Source organism: Ovis canadensis, chromosome 5 (genome assembly GCF_042477335.2).
Source record: "Ovis canadensis isolate MfBH-ARS-UI-01 breed Bighorn chromosome 5, ARS-UI_OviCan_v2, whole genome shotgun sequence".
Lineage (NCBI taxonomy): Eukaryota > Metazoa > Chordata > Mammalia > Artiodactyla > Bovidae > Ovis > Ovis canadensis.
The window spans coordinates 120,816,236-120,837,949 of NC_091249.1; the positions used below are offsets into that span (position 1 = coordinate 120,816,236).

The window sequence follows — 21,714 nt, forward strand, 5'->3', positions numbered from 1 at the left end:
GGTGGCCACTGGCTCATTAAATGTTCATAAATATTCTATGAATGCAGATATATAATTATAACATGCTGAATTATGGGAAGGACATGCACAGTAGAGCCTCTTCTTATATAACCTACAGCTATCGATGAAGACTGTCAATCAAAGACCTCCTGGATTATGCAAAAAACTTTGCCTTAAAAATTCTACACCCCAGCCTTCCAGGACCATTGCCTCCCTTGGTCTGGCCCACCTCTCTCTTGAGGTCTTCTCTCTGTTTGCTTTTTCCTTGTCTTCGATAAACTCTTCTTCTTTGCCTCCTTACCAGGAACCAAGGTCCACAGGAGGGGTCTCCACACTCTATACCGCTAACGTTCTGGTGCGGTGACTCAGATCTGTGTAAGAAAGAGACCTTCTCTCTCAGGGTGCAGGCGCAAAGGACTGCTCGTTTCTCAGTCCTCTCCTCTCTCAATTCTCTGTCAGTCAGAACAGACTCTTGTTCCCACACCCCAGCCCACCTGACCACTGTCCACGCCTGAGCCCACCTCCTGGGACCAGCGTCAGAGCCTGAGACAAGCCCCCACTTTCCTACCAGGATGAGGGACAGCCCAGACCTGGGCTGGTCACCAGGTGTCCCAGACATTCTTAGTTGGGTCCAAGCAGGAGGCGTCCTCCTGGAGTCCCAGGTAGTCCCAGCCCACAGGCCAGATGCCAGTTATGCCCCGGGGACACCGGGCTCTTTGACTGCTTTTCCAAATGGGAAACCAACCGTCTGTCCACGAGGGGACACCCTTGAGATGCATCCTCCAAAACTGGTCAAGATTCAACCCCACCAAACCACCGAAGAGGAGACTCTCTTTTGGACAATCTGGCCCCAACAGTGCCTTTTGGATGGGGAATCCTGGCCCCTAAATGGGACCGTTCACTATAACACCAGTCTCCAGTTAGACCTGTTTTGCAAACCGCGGGGCAAATGGTCTGGTATCTCATGTACAGCTTCTCTTCCTCCTGTGGGACAGCTGGGACTTTCTCACAACCTATAAACGTCCCACCGCTGCCACCCTGCTGCCTAAGGAGAATCCCTCGATTTCACCAGCCACATCACCATCTAGCTCTGCCCCACCACCTTACATGGGACCTCCACCACCCACACCAGTGCAAGTCTGTCCCTTGGTGGAAGCGCTAGGAGGCAGATTTGGGCCACAGTCCATAAGCCCTTCTCATTAGTAGAACTAAAACAGATCAAAGGTAGCTTTTCAGATAATCTCACTAAATATATCAAGGGATTCCAATATTTTTCTATGGCTTATGAAATGACCTAGAGAGAGATCACCAAAACTCAAAACCAGACCCTCTCTGATACTGACACAGACAGAGGTAAAAGACAGTCAAAAGACAGAATTGTTGATGGGCTCCACCTTTCAGATGCTAAATAACCCCGCAAGGGAAACGGCATTCCCCAGTACCAACCCTAGGTGGGACTCCAGTCAGAAAGAACATCGATGGGAAAGAACTCATTTCATCATCTGTATCAAAACTGGCCTTAAGGCAGCCCGACATAAAGCAACAGACGACTCCAAAGTCACAGCAATCAGCCAGGAGGCTGGGAAATTCCAAGAGCTTTCCTTAACAAGCTGAGGGAAGCATTGTTAGATACACCAACCTGGATCCGAGTGCTTACGAGGAGCGAGTGATAAGCTGAAGGTACCTTTGTAACTCAGTCAGCCCCTGGCACAAACGAGGACCCAGGTAGGACACAAATTACTAAACTAATTCAAGAACCTAAGTCAAGAAAAACGACGACACTTACTGTCTCAACCAGGACTTATAAATCATTAACGAGGCAATAATTCCCCTACACCCGATGGTCCCCAATCCTTGCACACTTTTGTGAAAAGTACCCGCAGATAGCAGCTGGTTCTCAGTCCTAGATTTAAAAGTTGCTTTTTCTTCTGCACCCCACTGGCTCCAGAATTGCAATTCTTTTTCACGTTTGAATGGGAATCTCCACTACAGGCCCTTTAACAAGAGACATGAACTCTCCTACACTCGGGATTTAGGGACACCCCCACCTTTTTGGATAGGGGCTACCCCAAGACTTATAAGATTTAACACTTGAAGAGGGAATGTTCATACAGTATGCAGATGAGCTCCTGATTTGCTCCCCTACTCAACACCAATATAGTCAACATGCCACTCAGTTCGTCAAATTTCCTGGCCGGATGGGGTTACAGGGTGTCCAAATCTAAGGCTCACCAAGTATAACAACAAGTTTCCTAACTAGGAAAAATAAGGTCCCTGGCAGGAGTAGCCTTTCAGCAGACCACAGAAAGACTGTATCCAACCCACAAACTCCCACCACCCAGCTACACGCACTCCTGGGCCTAAGCCAGTACTGTAGGATTTAGACACCCAACTAGAGTCTCATTTCACAGCTTCTATACGAAGCCCTACAAGGTGATCAAATACCCCTTGAGTGGGGGCTACAGAAGGTCCTTAGTCAGTTCAGTTGCTCAGTTGTGTCTGACTCTTGGCGACCCCATGAATCGCAGCACACCAGGCCTCCCTGTCCATCACCAACTCCCGGAGTTCACTCAGACTCACGTCCATCGAGTCCGTGATGCCATCCAGCCATCTCATCCTCTGTCGTCCCCTTCTCCTCCTGCCCCCAATCCCTCCCAGCATCAGAGTCTTTTCCAATGAGTCAACTCTTCGCATGAGGTAGCCAAAGTACTGGAGCTTCAGCTTTAGCATCATTCCTTCCAAAGAAATCCCAGGGTTGATCTCCTTCAGAATGGACTGGTTGGATCTCCTTGCAGTCCAAGGGACCCTCAAGAGTCTTCTCCAACACCACAGTTCAAAAGCATCAGTTTTTTGGCACTCAGCTTTCTTCACAGTCCAACTCTCACATCCATACATGACCACTGGAAAAACCATAGCCTTGACTAGATAGACCTTTGTTGGCAAAGTAATGTCTCTGCTTTTTAATATGCTATCTGGGTTGGTCATAACTTTCCTTCCAAGGAGTAAGTGTCATAGAAACATTTATTTAAAAAATCTCCTTTGCAGAGCTCCCAGCTTTAGACCCAGCCATTCCAAATTTATACCCACAAAAAAGAGGCTGTTGAGGTAAGAGTCCTCACCCAAAAGCTAGGAGAAATTCACAGCCAGTAGCCTATCTTTCCAAACAGCTCAATCCCACTGCTAAGGGCTGGCCCTGACTTAGGGCCCAGGGAACACTATTCCTCCAACTGAGGAGGGGCTTAAGTTCACCCTGAGAGCACCCACTCTGGTTCTAACTGCCCATCGTGGACCAGATTTACTTAGCAACCAGGCCTCAGCCTGGCTTTTAGACAATAGGATCCTCAGATATCAAATCCTTGGGTGTTTGCAAGACTCTAAATCCAGCAAGTCTATTGCCCATACCAGAGGAGAAAAGTCCTAGCCATAGCTGTTCCGAGGTCTTGACAATTTCCTTAACTGCTGGCCCCAGAACTCTGGGAGCAAACTCTGGCCAACGCTGATGAGGGTCAGTTTGCCAGTGGAAGCAGTTACACAGCGGAGGGAAAACACAAGGCTGGATACACCATCGTGTTCCCCACGAGATCACTGATGCCTGAGCTCAGCCTCGGGGTCATCCTAATGACTTACCAAACTCACTTCACTGAGCGTTGGAATTGGCTAAAGGAAGAAGGCTCACAGTTTACATTGGTTCTAAATCTGCTTCTTGACCCTACATGCCCATGCAGGCATCTGGAAAGAAAGAGGGTATCCAGCCTCCAGAAACCAACCCCATTGAATATGGCCCTCGGGTTGGCCACCTACTCTGGGCCATCCACCTGCGTACAGAGGTAGCCCTTGCTCATTGCAAAGGCCATCGGTGAGGCTCACCTGACATTACAGAGGGAAGCCAGTTAGTGGACCAAGCTAAGCAGGCTGCCTCTAAAGAAGCCCCAAGACAGGGGCTTTCACCCCTCCCCCACGTCACTTCCTCTACCTGTTTCTATGGAGGAAGGAAGTGCATGGCAGCTCGGAAGGGTTTCCCTCTGGACTCACCTGGATGGTCCAGCTCTGAGGGACCCTTCTTGTCCCCAGAGCCCCCAGTGGAAACTCACTAAGACCTGCCATGAATTCACACATCTGGAAAGAGGTGCCCTCTCTGTCTGAGTATCTAGAGCCCTAAAAGACAAAGGACTTACATAATCCGGCCGGTATCCAGCTCTTGTCTGCCTTCCTACATTAACCCCCAGGGAAGCAAATGTCCCTCCTTGGTCCAGCCCGTCCAGTGACACAGGACTTCCTGGGGAAGACTGGAAGATGGTCACCCCAACGCCTCTTTCCCCGGACTACAAATACTTACTGTCTTCGTAGACACGTGCACAGGATGGCTAGAGGCCTACCCAGCTAGGACAGAAAAATGCCCTGGAAGTTAACAATAAACTCTAAGAAGTCACCACCTGGCTTGGCCGTCCCTGCTCCCATCAAAGTGACACTGGGTCCTCATTACTTCCACGATAACCCAACCCATTGCCAAAGCCCTCGACATAAGGCTGGCTTGCTCTGCATTGCTCCTGGAGGACCAAACCTCAGAAAAGGTAGAAAGAGCCAATCAATTCCTTAAAAACATCCTCAGAAAATTAACTCAGGAAGCTTCTCTAAATTGAGTAACCCTCTGACCCATTGCTGTCCTCCACAGCAGGATAACTCCAAAGGATCCCCCCGGACTGAGTCCACATGAAGGCTTACACAGATGTCCTTTCCTAACACCGACCTCCTTCTGGAAGGGAAATGCTAGGGATACAATCTCATGGAAACAAACTCAATATTCCAACAGACCTGTAGGGAATTTGGCCTAAAACCTCACCGGGAGCCAGCACGAGGAGTCCTGCCCGTGACAAAGGTCATGAGGTTAAGGGGTCCGACAGGCAAAGGTGAGTCGGGCCTTAAGGGAGCCTCACTGAATTTTCTCGAACATCTACCCCTGAAACCAGAGTCTGCCTGCCTTACTGTATTATGCTCTCACCAACTCCTCTGACATTGACAGGGGGCTGTCCCCCACCACCTTCCTCTAAAAAGAATTAACTTAGAGCTCCAGCTAACAGTCTCCTGCATATAAAAAGAATGTTTCAGCTTAAACCCCTCTGATAGCTTTCTAACTTACCTGACCGGTCTGTCTGGATTTTTACAATTATGCATGTGAATTGTTTACAGCCCCCAACCAGAGAGGCACAAAGCTTAAAGCATCTTAAAGATGTAGAGCCTTTTCTGAAAAGCTAAAAATTATATTGGTGATGGGTTTCACTGTTGAGTCAATGACTGCTGCCAGACCTCCACAGTCTTCATCTTTTAGGTACTTGGAGAATATTAATCAATGTAATTGGGATATAAAAAAAAGAATATAGTAGTTTTGATGTTAGCAACACTAGACTTTTGAGTTAGTAAACTTTCTCTTTGTTATAAATCACTGTACTCCTCTTTCTTTGTTATAAATCGTTGTGTCCTTGCTATGTAAGAATGTAACCTTAATTAGTGCTTTCTGAGAGTGGCACCAGACTTTGGAAAGAACAACACTTTTAAGGGCAAATAAGTTTTCTGGCTGACAGACCCTTATTAGAAAAGAGCCATAAAATGTTAATAGGCCTCCTGGCCAGAAGATGATGTAAATCACCTAAGACTTGTGTATACAGCCAGGTATACAGAGAGAAAGCCTGGTCTCGCTAAGAGCCAGGGCTGCTGATGCTGCATAACTTTGTATTATCCACTGATCTCCATGTACAACCAAAAGTATAAAAAGCTTCCCCAGACAACAAAGGATGGACCAGTTTCTCAGACCAGCTTCTCGAACTGGTTTCTTGGAAATCTGGCTCCCCCCGTGTCGACTCTCTCTCTCTCTTTCTCCCACTCCCTCCCTCTCCTTTTCAGGCTGATCCCTTGGAAAGTGGAGGCTCACCGAATCTACTTACTTGCCCTGGCTACTAAGACCCACGCGAGAGGGAGCCCAAGGCGGGGCACCCACCACTATTCAAGGAGGCGCCGGTGGCCTAACGTAGACGGTACAAGTTCCTTGTCTTGGAACTTTATTGGTTTTCCACGTAAACCAAGTTATTCAACCTCTTTTCTCCACTAATTTTCCTACTACATTATTCTTTCCTAATCTCTCTTTGCATTTCTAAATAAATAAGTTTTTCCTCACCGACTCCGTCTCCCCTTCGAATTCCCTGGATCCACCGGGGCTGGACCCTGGCAAAACCTCACCCTCCTAGCCCTCAGTCACCTATACTATATCAACCTGGGGAAAAGTCCTTTGTAGAACCTGGACTGATGGGTCTCCAAGTCCCAACTGGACCCTATTTGGAAGGGGCCTTTTTCAGACCTCCTTTCCTCACCTACAGCCATCAAGGTTCCAGGAATTTCCAACTGGATTCACCATTCCAGGGTGAAGCCTTGGAAACTGCCCCCTGAAGACTCAGGCACTCCAATATCCCACACCTGTGAGGCACTTGAAGACCCTCGTTTCCTTTTCAAAATGATCAAAGTTAACAAACAGTGTTGTTGTTGCTGTTGTTGTTCAGATGCTAAGTCATGCCTGACTCTGAGACCCCATGGACTGCAGCGTGCTGGGATCCTCTGTCTTCCACTGTCTCCTGGAGGTTGCTCAGATTCATGCCCCTTGAGACGGGGATGCCATCCAGCCATCTCGGTGACAACGCTTGAAATGCGGGGCCAGCTCCCCACGTGACAGTCCTGCTTTCCCGTTGTCCTTTCCTCTCCTGAACCTGTGTCCTCCCGGGGATGACCCTACTGCATGCTATGGTGCCAACCTGGGTTATCCTTCTTTCTGAGGCCTACACCAGGCATCAGTCTCGACTCCATGTCACCCAGACTCACTCACACACTCATCTTACCCCTCCTCTGGCCCATCATCCAACCTACACCCTCTCAACATCTCTTAGACACAGAGGACTATTTAACAACTGCCCATGGCCTATCCTCCTGATGGCTGTGCATCTCCAGCTCTAGCCTTCAGGCAATGTTACCTTTGCCAATAGAAACTTGGCCCAATGTCTCAGCTTATGCAGATGCTCAACCCGATCCCAGAACCACAAGCTTCAGGTCAGATCATATAGACTATATCTTTCTTCAAGTCCTATGAGAACACCTAAATCTCATTCGTATCAATCTATCAACACCACAACCCAGACATGTCCTAACACCTAACCGAGGCTCTCACATACCCTCTCTGCTTTCAAAGGAGGCACCCACAGGGGTTCCCTGTCAGTAACACCTCCGCACAGTGCAATCACACCTTCATCCTGACTCCTCCTCGGTAAGTGAACAACACTGGAACACAGCCAAACTATCCGAGGAACAGTTGACCAGCACATAAAAAGTGGCTGGCCCTTCCAAATACCACAGCTCTTTGGCCTCTAACATACAGGCGCCACAAAATAAACTCAAAATGTGTTAAAGACCAGAAACCATAAAGCTCTTAGAGGAAAACATACACAGCACATTCTTAACATTCTTAGACAGAAGTCGCAGCAAGATTCCCTATGACCTACCTCCAGCGTGAGAGCCACTCAGTTGCGTCTGACTCTTCGTGACCCTGTGGACTGTGGCCTGCCAGGCTCTCTGTCCATGGAATTCTCCAGGCCGGAATACTGGAGTGGGCTGCCACTCCCTTCTCCAAGGGGATCTTCCCAACCCAGGGGGTCAAACCCAGGTCTCTGGCATTGCGGGCGGATTCCTTATTGTCTGAACCACCAGGGAAGCCCCACCTCCTACAGTTATGGAAATAAAACAAAAACAAATGGAACCTAATTAAACTTAAAAGCTTTTGCACAGCAGAGGAAACTATAAACAAGATGGAAAGACAGCCCTCAAAATGGGAGAAGATAATTGCAGATGAAGTAATTGACAAGGGATTAATCCCCAAAATATAGAAGCAGCTGATACAGCTCAATATCAGAAAAACAAACAGCCCAATTAAGAAATGGGCAGAAGACCTAAATAGACATTTCTCCAAAGAAGACACACAGACGGGCAACCAACTCATAAACGAGGCTCAACATTGTGCATGGCTGCTCTTGTTCAGTCACTGAGTCAGACCGCTTGCGGCCCCACTGACTGCAGCATGCTAGGCCTCCCTGCTCATTATGAGAGAAATGCAAATCAAAATTACAATAAGGTATCACTTTATAACCAGTCAGAATGGCCATCATCAAAGATCTACAAACAATAAATGCTTGAGAGGATGTGGAGAAAAGGGAACCCTCCTGCACTGTTGGTGGGAATGTAAATTTACAGAGCCACTATGGAGAACAGTGTGGAGAGTCCTTAAAAAAAAAAAAAAAGAAAGAAAGAAATCTACCATATAACCCAGCAATCCCACTACTGGGCATACACCCTGAGAAAAACACAGTTCTAAAAGACACATGTTATCCCAACATTCATCGTAGCACTATTTACAATAGCCAGGACATGGAAGCAGCCGAGAAGCCCGTCCACAGATGAATGGAGAAAGAAGATACGGTACATACATACAACGAAATATTACTTAGCATAAAAGGAAGAGAGTTGAGTCAGTGATAATGAGGTGGATGAACTTAGAGCGAAGTCAGAAAGAGAAAAACAAATATTATATATTAAAATCTATAAAGTGAAAGTGAAAGCTGCTCAGTCCTGTCTGACTCTTTGTGAGCCCATAGCCTATACAGTCCATGGAATTCTCCAGACTAGAACACTGGAGTGGGTGGCCTTTCCCTTCTCCAGAGGATCTGCCAGACCCAGAAATCGAACCAGGGTCTCCTGCACTGCAGGCGGATCCTTCACCAACTGAGCTCTCAGGGAAGCTCATGTATAAGGAATTCAGAAAAATGGTGCTTGGGAGCCTCCGCGCAGGGAAGGGATGGAGAGGGCGATGCAGAGAGCAGATTTGCGGACACAGTGGAGGGAGGAGGGGACAGATGGGGATGGGAGCCTACAGACCCTCCCATGTCAGACAGACCACTAGTGGGAAGGTGCTGTGTGGCCCAGGGCTCTGCCCGGCGCCCTGTCATGACTCGAGGGCAGGGGGGCGGGGGAGATATATTTGATTATGACTGATCCGCATTGTTGCATGGCAGAAACCAACAAAACATTATAAAGCGATTTTCCTCCAGTTAAAAAATAAATTAAAAAAAAAAGATAAAATACAGGTGCCAAATAAGCCCCTCTTGACCATAGACACCATTAGTACTTTCATCTCCAGAGGATGGGTCTCACTAAATACCTCTGGTCACCCCTCACTTCACACACAACTACTGGTCTGGAGGCAACAAACTCACTTTTCAAAATTCTATCCCACTTCCAGCGTCCACGCGGGCAAATTCCAACCATCTGTTTCCCTGCAGAGGCCAGCTGCGAGTCACCATGGCACAGCACTGGTCCCCCAGCTGCACTCCACTCCTACTCATATGGAGCCAAGTCTCCCTGGCCTCAAGGCCTCTTCTCCATCTGTGGGGCCTCAGCATACATGCACCTGCCCTCGAGGGCGGAAGGAAAATGTTCCTTGGGTTACATCCTGCCAGGCGTCACCTGGGCCAATGATCGTCCCCAGTGCCCCATAAAGGAGTCCACCTCCAGACTAGAGCATGGCGGACATCAGTGGCACCTGGCCTCATCCCTCACCGCCATCCTATCGCATCTCCGGAATGGTGAGGGATCGACGCATGTGAGCGTGCTCGGCCACGTCTGCCTTTTCGTGGCCCTGTGGACTGTAGCCTCCAAGCTCCTCTGTCCATGGAGTTTTTCAGGTGAGAATAGTGGAGTGGGCTGCTCTTTCCTCCTCTCCAGGGGATCTTCCTGAACCAGAAATCAAACCTGCGTCTCTTGCCTTGGCAGGTGGATTCCTTACCACCCAGCCACCTGGGAAGTCCACCTCATTTCATATTCACTGAATTAACCACAGCCATGTCCAAAATGTCTACCATCTTGGGAGAACTTCACACCCAAATAAACCCATTGGAAAGTGTGGCACTCTAAAGTCAGCAGGCACTTGACCTTAAAACCAAGGTCAAAGGTGGCTCCTGTTCCTTCTTAGAAAAAGAATGCTGCTTCTACATCGACAGACAGAGAAAAATCACCAGTAATCTATTTGAAACAAATCCAATCTTAAATAGGGTAACCACAGTGATGTCCTGGCTCCAATCAAAGAAACCTTTCAGCAGTGGTTCTTGGCTCATAATTACCCCACTTGTATGCATTTTCTTAATTCCATTGTTTACTCCTTACTTTCTCAACGTACTATCCCAGTTTGTTTCCTTCCAGGTTAATAAGATACAAGCCCAACTCCTGATGCAACAAGGATACCAGCCTTTAGCCTCTGCAACAGCCTCCTCGTACTGCTCCCCCTTAGACATCAACAGCAACTTCCAGCCACTCTCGTGGACAGTTAGCAAGTAATGGACACGCAAGGCCCCTCTTTACCCCAGGGCAGCAGAAAGCAGTCTGAGGAAATGAGGCCCATCTCCCCCATGAACTGGGGTCCATGCACGTGAGGGGGAAATGTTAGGCAGGAAGTTAGCCATGAGCAGTGAGAGGCAGCCCCATCAGCTGAGTAATCAATAGCTGCCTAATCTCACCAAGCTATTTGCCAACCCCACCAGTACTCCAAAATGGTCAAGGGACCAGAAAAATCCCTCACTGGCTGACTGAGGGGACTTTCCCCACTCTGGCACATGCACACACCTCAGGCTACAAGTCCTTAGATAAACTTTGGTGGCCTCTGGGCTCATTTCAGTTCAGTTCAGTTCAGTTCAGTCGCTCAGTCGTGTTCAACTCTTTGCGACCCCATGGACTGCAGCATGCCAGGCCTCCCTGTCCATTATCAGCTCCTGGGGCTTACTCAAACTCATGTCCACGGAGTCGGTGATGCCATCCAGCCATCTTATCCTCTGTTGTCCCCTTCTCCTCCCACCTTCAATCTTTCCCGGCATCAGGGTCTTTTCAAATGAGTCGGTTCTTCTCATCAGGTGGCCGAAGTATTAGATTTTCAGCTTCAGCATCAGTCCTTCCAATGAATATTCAGGACTGATTTCCTTTAGGATGGACTGGTTGGATCTCCTTGCAGTCCAAGGGACTCTCAAGAGTCTTCTTCAACATCACAGTTCAAAAGCATCAATTCTTTGGAGCTCAGCTTTCCTTATAGTCCAACTCTTACATCCATACATGACTACTGGAAAAACCACAGCCTTGACTAGACAGACCTTTGTTGGCAAAGTAATGTCTCTGCTTTTTAATATGCTGTCTAGGTTGGTCATAACTTTTCTTCCAAGGAGCAAGCATCTTTTAATTTCATGGCTGCAATCACCATCTGCAGTGATTTTGGACCCCAAAAATGTTCTGGGCTCATTAAATGTTCATAAATATTCTATGAATATATACATCTAATTATAACAGACTGAATTATGGGAAGGTCATGCTCAGTAGAGCCTCTTATTATATAACCTACAACTGTCAATTAAGACCATCAATCAGTGACCCCCGGGATTGTGCAAAAAACCTTGTCTTAAAAACTCTACACCCTGGCTCCCAGGGCTGTTTTCCTCCTCACCCTGGCCCACCACTCTCTTGAGGTATTGTCTCTCTTCTTTCTTTATCTTCCATAAGCTCTCTTGCAACAGGTAAGCCCTCAGATTCTTCTTTGCATCCTTACCAGGAACCAAGGCCCACAGGAAGAGGGATCTCCGGACTCTCTTCCACTCACACTAACAACACTGAAATCACCAGAGCCCAATAAAAACTGTTAAAATTCATTAATTACAATGAATTACAATACATTTTACTAAATTTATCAACACACACACGAAAAACCCAATAGCTGAAATTCATGTGCTAAGCATCCAACAAAAGACTAGCAATGGGAGACTAGGCGGTGGAGGAGCCGCGGGACAGGGAGCGCATCTCTCCACGGACAGACCGGGAGTGCATCCGCAGAGGCAGAAGATCGCGCAGAACTCCCCCTGAGAGCGGGCTCCGGTCCCCGCCCACTGGGAAGGAGTATGTCGACCCACACAAAACCCGGTAGGGTGGAGGAAGGCGGGGAAGGAGAGGAGAGCGAGCGGGACTGGGCCTGCGCCGGCCGGGAGGGACGGAAGCAGGAGTCAGACCCTCGCATGGGGTGGTGCTTCCGGACAGAGGGGAAGCATTTGACGCTGTCGGAGGGCACAGCAGCCGATCTACGGCAGGTTGAAAGGAATGAGGACCACACGGGTATCCTTGCCACCGCCCGACGTCCTCTGGACAAGGACGCAAGTCCCCTGGAATACGGGACAGCTGGAGAGCAGTCCTAGGGCGAGGTCCGCTGTGCCTGCCCCAGGGGACAAGAGGGAGGATATCCGCCTTTGGGGGGAAGCTGGGCGGCCATAGGGGCAGGGCGATGCTGCTGAACCGCATCCAGGGTGCGGAGCCGCCACTGCAGCCTCTGCACGGGCAGCTGGCCAGTAGAGAAAGACCCACCCAGGGAGGGCGGCCCTTTACGCCCCGATGCGGAGAGAAGTAGAGAAGGACTTCAGCCGGGGAGGCGCCCTCTAAGCGCCCGAATGCACCAAGCCACAGAGCAGGCCCAGCCAGAGGGTCTTCGAATGCTAGCTGCCAGAGCTAGAAAAAGACTCTCCCAGAACCAGAGCTCCTGCAGCTGAGGCGACCAGCATCCCTGCACACGCAGCCCTGCCAGGGTCCCTGCAATCCAGGCAGCCGTGTCACCTCCACACCCAGCATTCCCTGGGGGCAGGCCCAGGGCCTCCAGGGCAGGCTCAGGAGCAAAGTCCTGCGGACAGTCCACGCGCAGGGGTGGAGACTGAAACCCAGGGGCAGCGTGGCTGAGGAAGGCGATGGAAACACTTCCCACCAGGTGCACAAGCTGCAGCTCACGGCCACACGACCAGCGGAGCCGGCTGTGTGTCTGTGGGGTATGTGAAAGGACAATGAGAGTTCCCACAAAAGAGAGCACACCAGCTCTGCCACCTGCGCACACTGGAGGCAAGAATACGCAGCAACGGGGCGGATTAGAATCGGAGCTGTCCCCACAGCAGGTCCAGAAACCAGCCGCGCACTGGAGGGCATTGTGAGGAGGCAGAGGCAGACTGTGAGGCTCAGTGAGGGAAAGGATGCTCACAGCTGGGAGTCAAGAAAAATACTTCTTCTTATTCTTATATTCTGATTTGTTCTGTGGTTGGTTCTGGATACTTTTCTTTTTTTCCTCTCTTGCTGTCATTATTGATTTTATTATTACTATTAACTCTGCTTAAGCTTTTTTTAAAATTTATTTCTTAATTGAAGGATAATTGCTTTACAGAATTTTGTTGTTTTCTGCCAAATATCAACATGAATCAGCCATAGGTGTACATACGTCCCCTCCCTCTTGAACCTTCCTTCATCCCACCCCTCTAGGTTGTTACAGAGCCCCTGTGTGAGTTTCCTGAGTCATACAGCAAATTCCCATTAGCTATCTACTTTACACACAGTAATGTAAGTTTCCATGTTACTCTCTCCATAGTCTCACCCTCTCCTCCCCTCTCCCATGTCCGTAAGTCTGTTCTCTGGGTCTGCTTCTCCACTGCTGCCTTGCAGATAAATTCATCAGTACCATCTTTCTAGATTCCATATTTACATATACACACACATTAATATATGATCTTTATCTTTCCACTTAAGCTTTGGACTCTTTCTTTTAAATCACACTTTTTATTTCCTTCATATACTTCTGTGTTGGCTTTTTGCAGCTCTGTGGGGTTTTCTTTCTTTTCTTTTTTCCGTTTGTTTTCTTATTCTTTTCCTGCTGTAGTTACTCTTTTCTGTATATATGAGCCTTTTTATGTACTTCCGTTTCATTTTTCCTACCCTTCCTGGCTTCCTTCTCTCTCCTTCTTCCTCATGTTTGTTACCGCCTTTTGCTCTCTTTGCAGGCTGCCCACTTGGCACCCGCTCTGGCTTTGTTTTCCAGTTTGCGTTTCAGTTAGTCTTATTTTTAATTGGTTGATATGATTGTTTCCTTTCTTTGCTCAGTGGCTCACTGTCTTACTTTCTTTCCTTTGGACTGTTTGGTTTTGTTTGAGTGTGTTCCACTGTTCCTGTTATCATTCCTCTGATTTTGCATTTATCATTTGTCATGCAAACACGGTGACCCAAAACTTTAGGGATGCAACAAAAGTAGTTCTAAGAGGGAAGCTTATTAGCAACACAATCCTATCCTAAGAAAAAGAAAAACACCAAGGAGACAACCTAACCCTGCACCTAAAACAACTGGAAAAAGAAGAACCAAGAAACCCAAGTTTCCTAGAAGGAAAGAAATCATAAAGATCAGAGCAGAAATAATTGAAAATGAAGGAAACAACAGTAAAGATTAATAAAACTAAAAGCTGATTCTTTGAGAATATAAATGAAATTAACAAGCTATTAGCCAGGCTCATCAAAAAAAAAAAAAAAAGGGAGAAGTATCAAATCAACAAAATTAGAAATGAAAAAGGAAAGGTTACAACAGACGGCACAGAATTACAAAAGATCATAAAAGACTATTATGAGCAACTATATGCCAATAAAATGGACAACTTGGAAGAAATGCATAGATTCTTAGAAAAGTTCACCTTTCCAAGGCTGTACCAAGAAGAATTAGAAATTATCAGCAAACCAATTATAAACACTGAAATAGAAACTGTGACCAAAATCTGCCAAAAAAAAAAAAAAAAAACCGCCCAGAGCCAGATGGCTTCACAGGCGAATTCTATCAAGTATTTAGAGAAGAGCTAATGCCTATCCTTCTGAAACTCTTCAAAAATTGCAGAGGAAGCAATACTTCCAAATTCATTCTATGAGGCAACAATCATCCTGACACCAAAACCAGACAAAAACATCACAACAGAAAGAAAACTACAGGCCAATCTCACTAACGAACATAGATGCTAAAATTTTCAACAAAATTCTAGCAAAGAGAATCCGACAACACATTAAAAAGATCACACTCCATGATCAAGTAGGGTTTATGCCAGGGATGCAAGGATTCTTCAATATATGCAAATCAATGTGATACACCATATTAACAAATTGAAACATAAACACCATATGATAATCTCAATAGATACAGAAAAAGCTTTCAACAATATTCAGCACCCGTTTATGATAAAAACTCTTCAAAAAACGGGCATAGAAGGAACCTACCTCAGCATGATAAAGGCCATATATGATAAACTGACAGCAAACATCATTCTCAATGGTGAAAAGCTGAAAGCATTCCCTGTAATATCAGGAACAAGATAAGGATGCCCACTCTCACAAGCATCATTCAACATAGTTTTGGAAATCCTAGTGATGGCAATCAGTGAAGAAAATGAAATAAAAGGAATCCAGACTGGAAAAGAAGTAAAACTCTCACTGTTTGCAGATGACATGATACTATACATAGAAAAATATAAAGATACTATCAAGAAGATACTATCAGTAGAGCAAATCAGTGAATTTAGTAAAGTCACAGGATACAAAATCAATACATGGTAATCACTTGCATTTCTATACAGTAACAACAAAAAATCAGAAAGAGAAATTAAGAAATCAATCCCATTTACCATAGCAAAAAGAATAAAATACCTGGCAATAAACCTATCTGCTGCTGCTACGTCGCCTCAGTCGTGTCTGAATCTGTGTGACCCCATAGACGGCAGCCCACCAGGCTCCCCCGCCCCTGGGACTCTCCAGGCAAGAACACTGGAGTGGGTTGCCATTTCCTTCTTAGGAGAGAAAAACAGGTTTTTGTCTTATTGTTTTCTGTGTACAGAAAATGATGAAAGCAACCAAAGATGATGTCAACAGATGGAGAGATGTTCTATGTTCCTGGGTTGGAAGAATCAATACTGTGAAAATGACTATACTACCAAATGCAATCTACAGATTCAGTGTGAGTCCTATCAAATTACTAATGGCATATTTCACAGAACTAGAACAAAAAATTTCACAATTCATCAATTCATATGGAAATAAGAAAGATCCCAAACAGCCAAAGCAGTCTTGAAAAAGAAGAATGAAGCTGGAAGAATTGACCTTCCTGACTTCAGACTATACTACAAAGCTACAGTCATCAAGACAGTATGGTACTGGCAAAAAAACAGAAATATAAACCAAGAAGAAGATAGGAATCCCAGAGATAAACTCACACAACTACAGGCACCTTCACTTTGACAAAGGAGGCACTGGGAAACCTGGACAGCTCCGTGTAAATGAATCAAATTAGAGCACTCTCAAACACCGTATACCAAGATAAACTCAAAATGGATAAAGCCATAAACGTAAGACCAGCCAGCCAGTCAATTCAGCAGTCGTGTCTGACTCTTTGCGACCCCACGGACTGCAGCATGCCAGGCTTTCCTGTCCATCACCAACGCCTTGAGCTTTCTCAAGCTCATGTCCATGGAGTCCGTGATGCCATTCAACCAGCTCATCCCCTACTGTCTCCTTCTCCTCCTGCCTTCAATCTTTCCCAGCATCAGTGTCTTTTCCAGTGAGTCAGTTCTTCACATCAGGTGGCCAAAGTACTAAAGCTTCAGCTTCAGCATCAGTCCTTCCAGTGAATATTCGGGACTGATTTCCTTTAGGATAGAGTAGTTTGATCTCCATGAAGTCCAAGGGTAAGACCAGAAAGTATAAAACTCTTAGAGGAAAACATAGGCAGATCAGTCTGTGACATAAATACAGCAAGATCCTCTATGACCCATCTCCTAGAGTAATGGAAATAAAAAAATAAAAAAAACAAGTGGAACCAAATTAAACTTAAAGGCTTTTGCACAGAAAGTTCAGTTCAGTCACTCAGTCATGTCCAACTCTTTGCGACCCCATAGCACACCAGGCCTCCCTGTCCATCAGCAACTCCTGGAGTATACCCAAACTCCTGTCCATTGAGTTGGTGATGCCATCCAACCATCTCATCCTCTGTCATCCCCTTCTCTTCCTGCCCCTAATCCCTCCCAGCATCAGGGTCTTTTCAAATGAGTCAGTTTTTCATATCAGGTGGCCAAAGTATTGGAGTTTCAGCTTCAGCATCAGTCTTTCCAATGAACACCCAGGACTGATCTCCTTTAGGATGGACTGGTTGGACCCCTTGCAGTCCAAGGGATTCTCAAGAGTCTTCTCCAACACCACAGTTCAAAAGCATCAATTCTTTGGCACTAAGCTTTCTTTATAGTCCAACTCTCACATCCAAACATGACTACTGGAAAAACCAGAGCCTTGACTAGACGGACCTTTGTTGGCAAAGTAATGTCTCTACTTTTGAATATGTTATCTAGGTTGGTCATAACTTTTCTTCCAAGGAGTAAGCATCTTTTAATTTCATGGCAGCAGTCACCATCTGCAGTGATTTTGGAGCCCCCCAAAATAAAGTCTGACACTGTTTCCACTGTTTCCCCATCTATTTCCCATGAAGTGATGGGGCCAGATGCCATGATCTTCGTTTTCTGAATGTTGAGCTTTAAGCCAACTTTTTCACTCTCCTCTTTCACTTTCATCAAGAGGCTTTTTAGTTCCTCTTCACTTTCTGCCATAAGGATGGTGTCATCTGCATATCTGAGGTTATTGATATTTCTCCCAGCAATCCTGATTCCAGCTTGTATTTCTTCCAGTCCAACGTTTCTCATGATGTACTCTGCATATAAGTTAAATAAGCAGGGTGACAATATACAGGCTTGACAGACTTCTTTTCCTATTTGGAACCAGTCTGTTGTTCCATGTCCAGTTCTAGCTGTTGCTTCCTGACCTGCATACAGGTTTCTCAAGAGGCAGGTCAGGTGGTCTGGTATTCCCATCTCTTTCAGAATTTTCCACAGTTTATTGTGATCTGCACAGTCAAAGGCTTTGGCATAGTCAATCAAGCAGAAATAGATGTTTTTCTGGAACTCTCTTGCTTTTTCCATGATCCAGCAGATGTTGGCAATTTGATCTCTGGTTCCTCTGCCTTTTCTAAAACCAGCTCAAACATTGGAAGTTCATGGTTCACATATTGCTGAAGCCTGGCTTGGAGAATTTTGAGCATGACTTTACTAGTGTGTGAGATGAGTGCAATTGTGCAGTAGTCTGAGCATTCTTTGGCATTGCCTTTCTTTGGGATTGGAATGAAAACTGACCTTTTCCAGTCCTGCGGCCACTGCTGAGTTTTCCAAACTTGCAGACATATTGAGTGCAACATTTTGCAAAGCAAAAGAAACTATAAGCAAGGTGAAAAGATAACCTTCAGAATGAGAGAAAACAATAGCAAATGAAACTGGAATTAATTTCCAAAATATACAAGCAGCTCATGCAACTCAATATCAGAAAAATTAACAACCCAATCATAAAGTGGGCAAAAGACCTAAACAGACATTTCTCCAAAGAAGACACACAGATGGTTAACAAACACATGAAAAGATGCTCAACATCGCTCATTATTAGAGAAATGCAAAGCAGAAGTACAATGAGCTATCAACTCACACCAGTCAGAATGGTCATCATCAAGAAAATCTACAAACGGCACAGGCTGGAGAGGACGTGGAGAGAAGGGAACACTCTTGCACTTTCTATAGAGTGTGAATTGATACAGCCACTATGGAAGACTTCCCTGGTGGCTCAGAGGTTAAAGCGTCTGCCTCCAATGCGGGAGACCCGGGTTCAATCCCTGGGTCGGGAAGATCCCCTGGAGAAGGAAATGGCAATCCTCTCCAGTATTCTTGCCTGGAGAATCCCATGGATGGAGAAGCCTAGCAGGTTACAGTCCACGGGGTTGCAAAGAGTCGGACACGACTGAGCGACTTCACCTCACTATGGAAGACAGTACGAAAATTATTTAAAAACTAGGAATAAAACTACCATATGGCCCAACAATCCCAGTACTGGGCACATACCCTGAGAAAGACATAACTGAAAAAGACACATGAACCCCAGTGTTCACTGCAGCACTATTTACAGCCAGGACCTGGACTCAGCCAGGACACAGAGTCACGCTGTATACCCACTGACGGATGAATGGAGAAAGAGGTTGTGGTACATATGGAATATTACTCCAGCACAGAAAGGAAAGCATCCGAGCCAGTGTAATGAGGTGGTTGAGTTAATTATACAGAGTGAAGTCAGAAGGAGAAAAACAAATACCATATATTAACACTCTCTATACAGGGAATCTAGAAGGATGGTACTATTTGCAGGGCAGCCTTGGAGACACAGAGAACAGTCTTATGGACCAGGGGTGGGGGAAGGAGGGAGGGGGCAGATGGAGAGAGTGGCATGGAGACGTCCACACCGCCATGCGTGAAGCAGCCGGCCAGTGGAGTTTGCTGTGTGACTCAGGGAGCTCACACCGGGGCTCAGTGACGACCCACGGGGGTGGGGAGGGAGGCTGGAGGGAAGTTCGAGAGGGAGAGGACACAGGTATGCCTAGGGCTGATTCACGTCAATGTGCGGCGGAAACCAGCACGGTTCTGCAGAGCAATTACCCTTCCATTAAACACAATTTTTTTAAAAATCAGAAACGAGGTGATTCTAGAACTTTATGTTTTCTAAGATTGAACACAAAAGCCGTGGCCGTGGCTTCCGACTGGAAGCATTTTGTCCCCCAGGGGATGTTTAGCAGCATCCCCGGGTGCTTCTTACACGGTAAGTGCCACGAGCACGTAGTGCGTGGAGGCCAGGGTACTGCCAGCCTTCCCACACGCCGGGACAGACCTCCACACCAAAGAACTCTCTGGCCGCAAATGTTAGTAATGCTACAGGTGAGACACCCTGAGCTATGAGGCCTCTCTTAATTACCACCCAGGGCAAGCGGAAGGCTTTCTTTATCTGGACAAAATTTAAAGGAACAATGCAAAACAAAAAAGAAAACTGCTTTTTAATTTTTTCCCTACACTGATATGTCTGACATAATCAATATAGATCAAACATATTTATAAACAAAACGAAGACTTTTGTTTGAAACTCAAAAAGAAAAGCAAAACCAAGAGTTGGTTCTTCAATGAGATACACCAAGAAAAAGAACGAACTATTTTAGGAATGAAAAAGTACATATAAATATCTACAGAAGCAGCAGGGATTGAAAAGGCACTAAGTGAATACTATGAACTCTATGATAATAAATTTGAAAACATCCAAAATTAAACAAAATTGATGAATTCCTAGTTACACTAATTGCCAAAGCTTTCTCAAGAAAAAGTAGGCATTCAGAATAGTTCTTAACCAAGATAACAGAAAGCTTATTTCATGCATAAACTTTTATACACATGTTCATCGCAGCCTCTTCTGTTTGTTCTATTATTTTAAATGAAGCTGGACAAATTAGATAATTACACCCTTCAATATGCTTCAGTTCATTGCGTGGCTGTTACAAACTCAGGGGTCAAGTTCCTAGGCTTAGGAGAAAGATGTCCTAAATATGTTAGCAAAGTGTATCATGACATCTTTAAAACTATTTACTTTAACCATGCAAGATCACAGAAGCATTTAAAATAACTTTTAACCATGCACAATTAATCTGATAGCAGCTTTCATCATAACAGCCGAAGACTAGAAACTACCCAGATGTTCTTCAGTAGCAATATCTGTGCCACACCTACACCAAGAACCACCACTCAGCAACGTAAAGGAGCAAAATGTCGATTCATACAACTTGAAGGAACCTCAAGAAAATTACGCAGAGAGAAAAGATTAGTTGTAAAAGGATACACACTGCATGACTTCATTTGAGTAGCATTCACTCAATATCAGAGAGAGAAGGTTGGAGATTGCCTCACTCAATATCAGAGAGAGACAAGGTTGGAGATTGCCTCACTCAATATCAGAGAGAGAGAAGGTTGGAGATTGCCTCAGACTTCATTTGAGTAGCATTCACTCAATATCAGAGAGAGAGAAGGTTTGAGATTGCCAGGAGTCTGAGAGAGAGGAGGGGAGGGTGTGGCTATAAAGAGAAGCATGAGGCAGACTGTGATCATGGCTCAGAGTCCACGATTGTTGTAACCATAGTTACAGGGGCAGCTGCACAAGGCTACACATGATGGACAGGGAGGCCTGGCGTGCTGCGACTCATGGGTCGCAAAGGGTCGGACACAACTGAGCGACTGAACTGACTGACTGACGCATGGTAAACTGTATAGAGCTACTGAGGTTTGAACCATTGTGCAGGTGGCAGTGATCGAAAACGTCCCCAAGAAAAAGAAATGCAAAAAGGCAAAATGACTGAGGAGACCTTACAAATAACCAAGAAAAGAAGAAAAGTGAAACCGCAAAGGAGGAAAGGAGAGACATACGCATCTAATGCAGAGTTCCAGAGAATAGCAAGGAGCGATAAGAAAGCCTTCCTCGGTGATCAGAAATCAGTGCAAAGAAATAGAGGAAAACAATAGAATGGGGAAGACTAGAAATCTCTTCAGGAAAAATAGAGAGACCAAAGGAACATTTCATGCAAAGATGGGCTCAATAAAGGACAGAAATGGTATGGACCTAACAGAAGCAGAAGATATTAAGAAGAGGTGGCAAGAATACACAGAAGAACTATACAAAAAAGGTCTTAATGACCCAGACAATCAGGATGGTGTGATCACTCACCTAGAGCCAGATATCCTGGAATGTGAAGTCAAGTGGGCCTTAGGAAGCATCACTACAAACAAAGCTAGTGTAGGTGATGGAATTCCAGCTGAGCTATTTCAAATCCTAAAAGATGATGCTGTTAAAGTGTTGAACTCAATATGCTAACAA

General features: G+C 45.9%; 1 protein-coding gene and 1 long non-coding RNA gene across 6 annotated transcripts in view; both read right to left on the reverse strand.

Annotated features, from left to right (window-relative positions):
- PJA2 (praja ring finger ubiquitin ligase 2) overlaps positions 1 to 21,714 on the reverse strand; it is a 244,142-nt gene that overhangs the window by 14,147 nt on the left and 208,281 nt on the right. The window lies entirely within an intron of this gene.
- Positions 230 to 20,853, reverse strand: LOC138441552 (uncharacterized). Its single transcript, XR_011257410.1, has 3 exons — positions 20,690 to 20,853; positions 7,539 to 7,757; positions 230 to 371 (listed from the first exon to the last, which is right to left on the reverse strand). It is a non-coding gene; the product is annotated as an uncharacterized lncRNA (long non-coding RNA).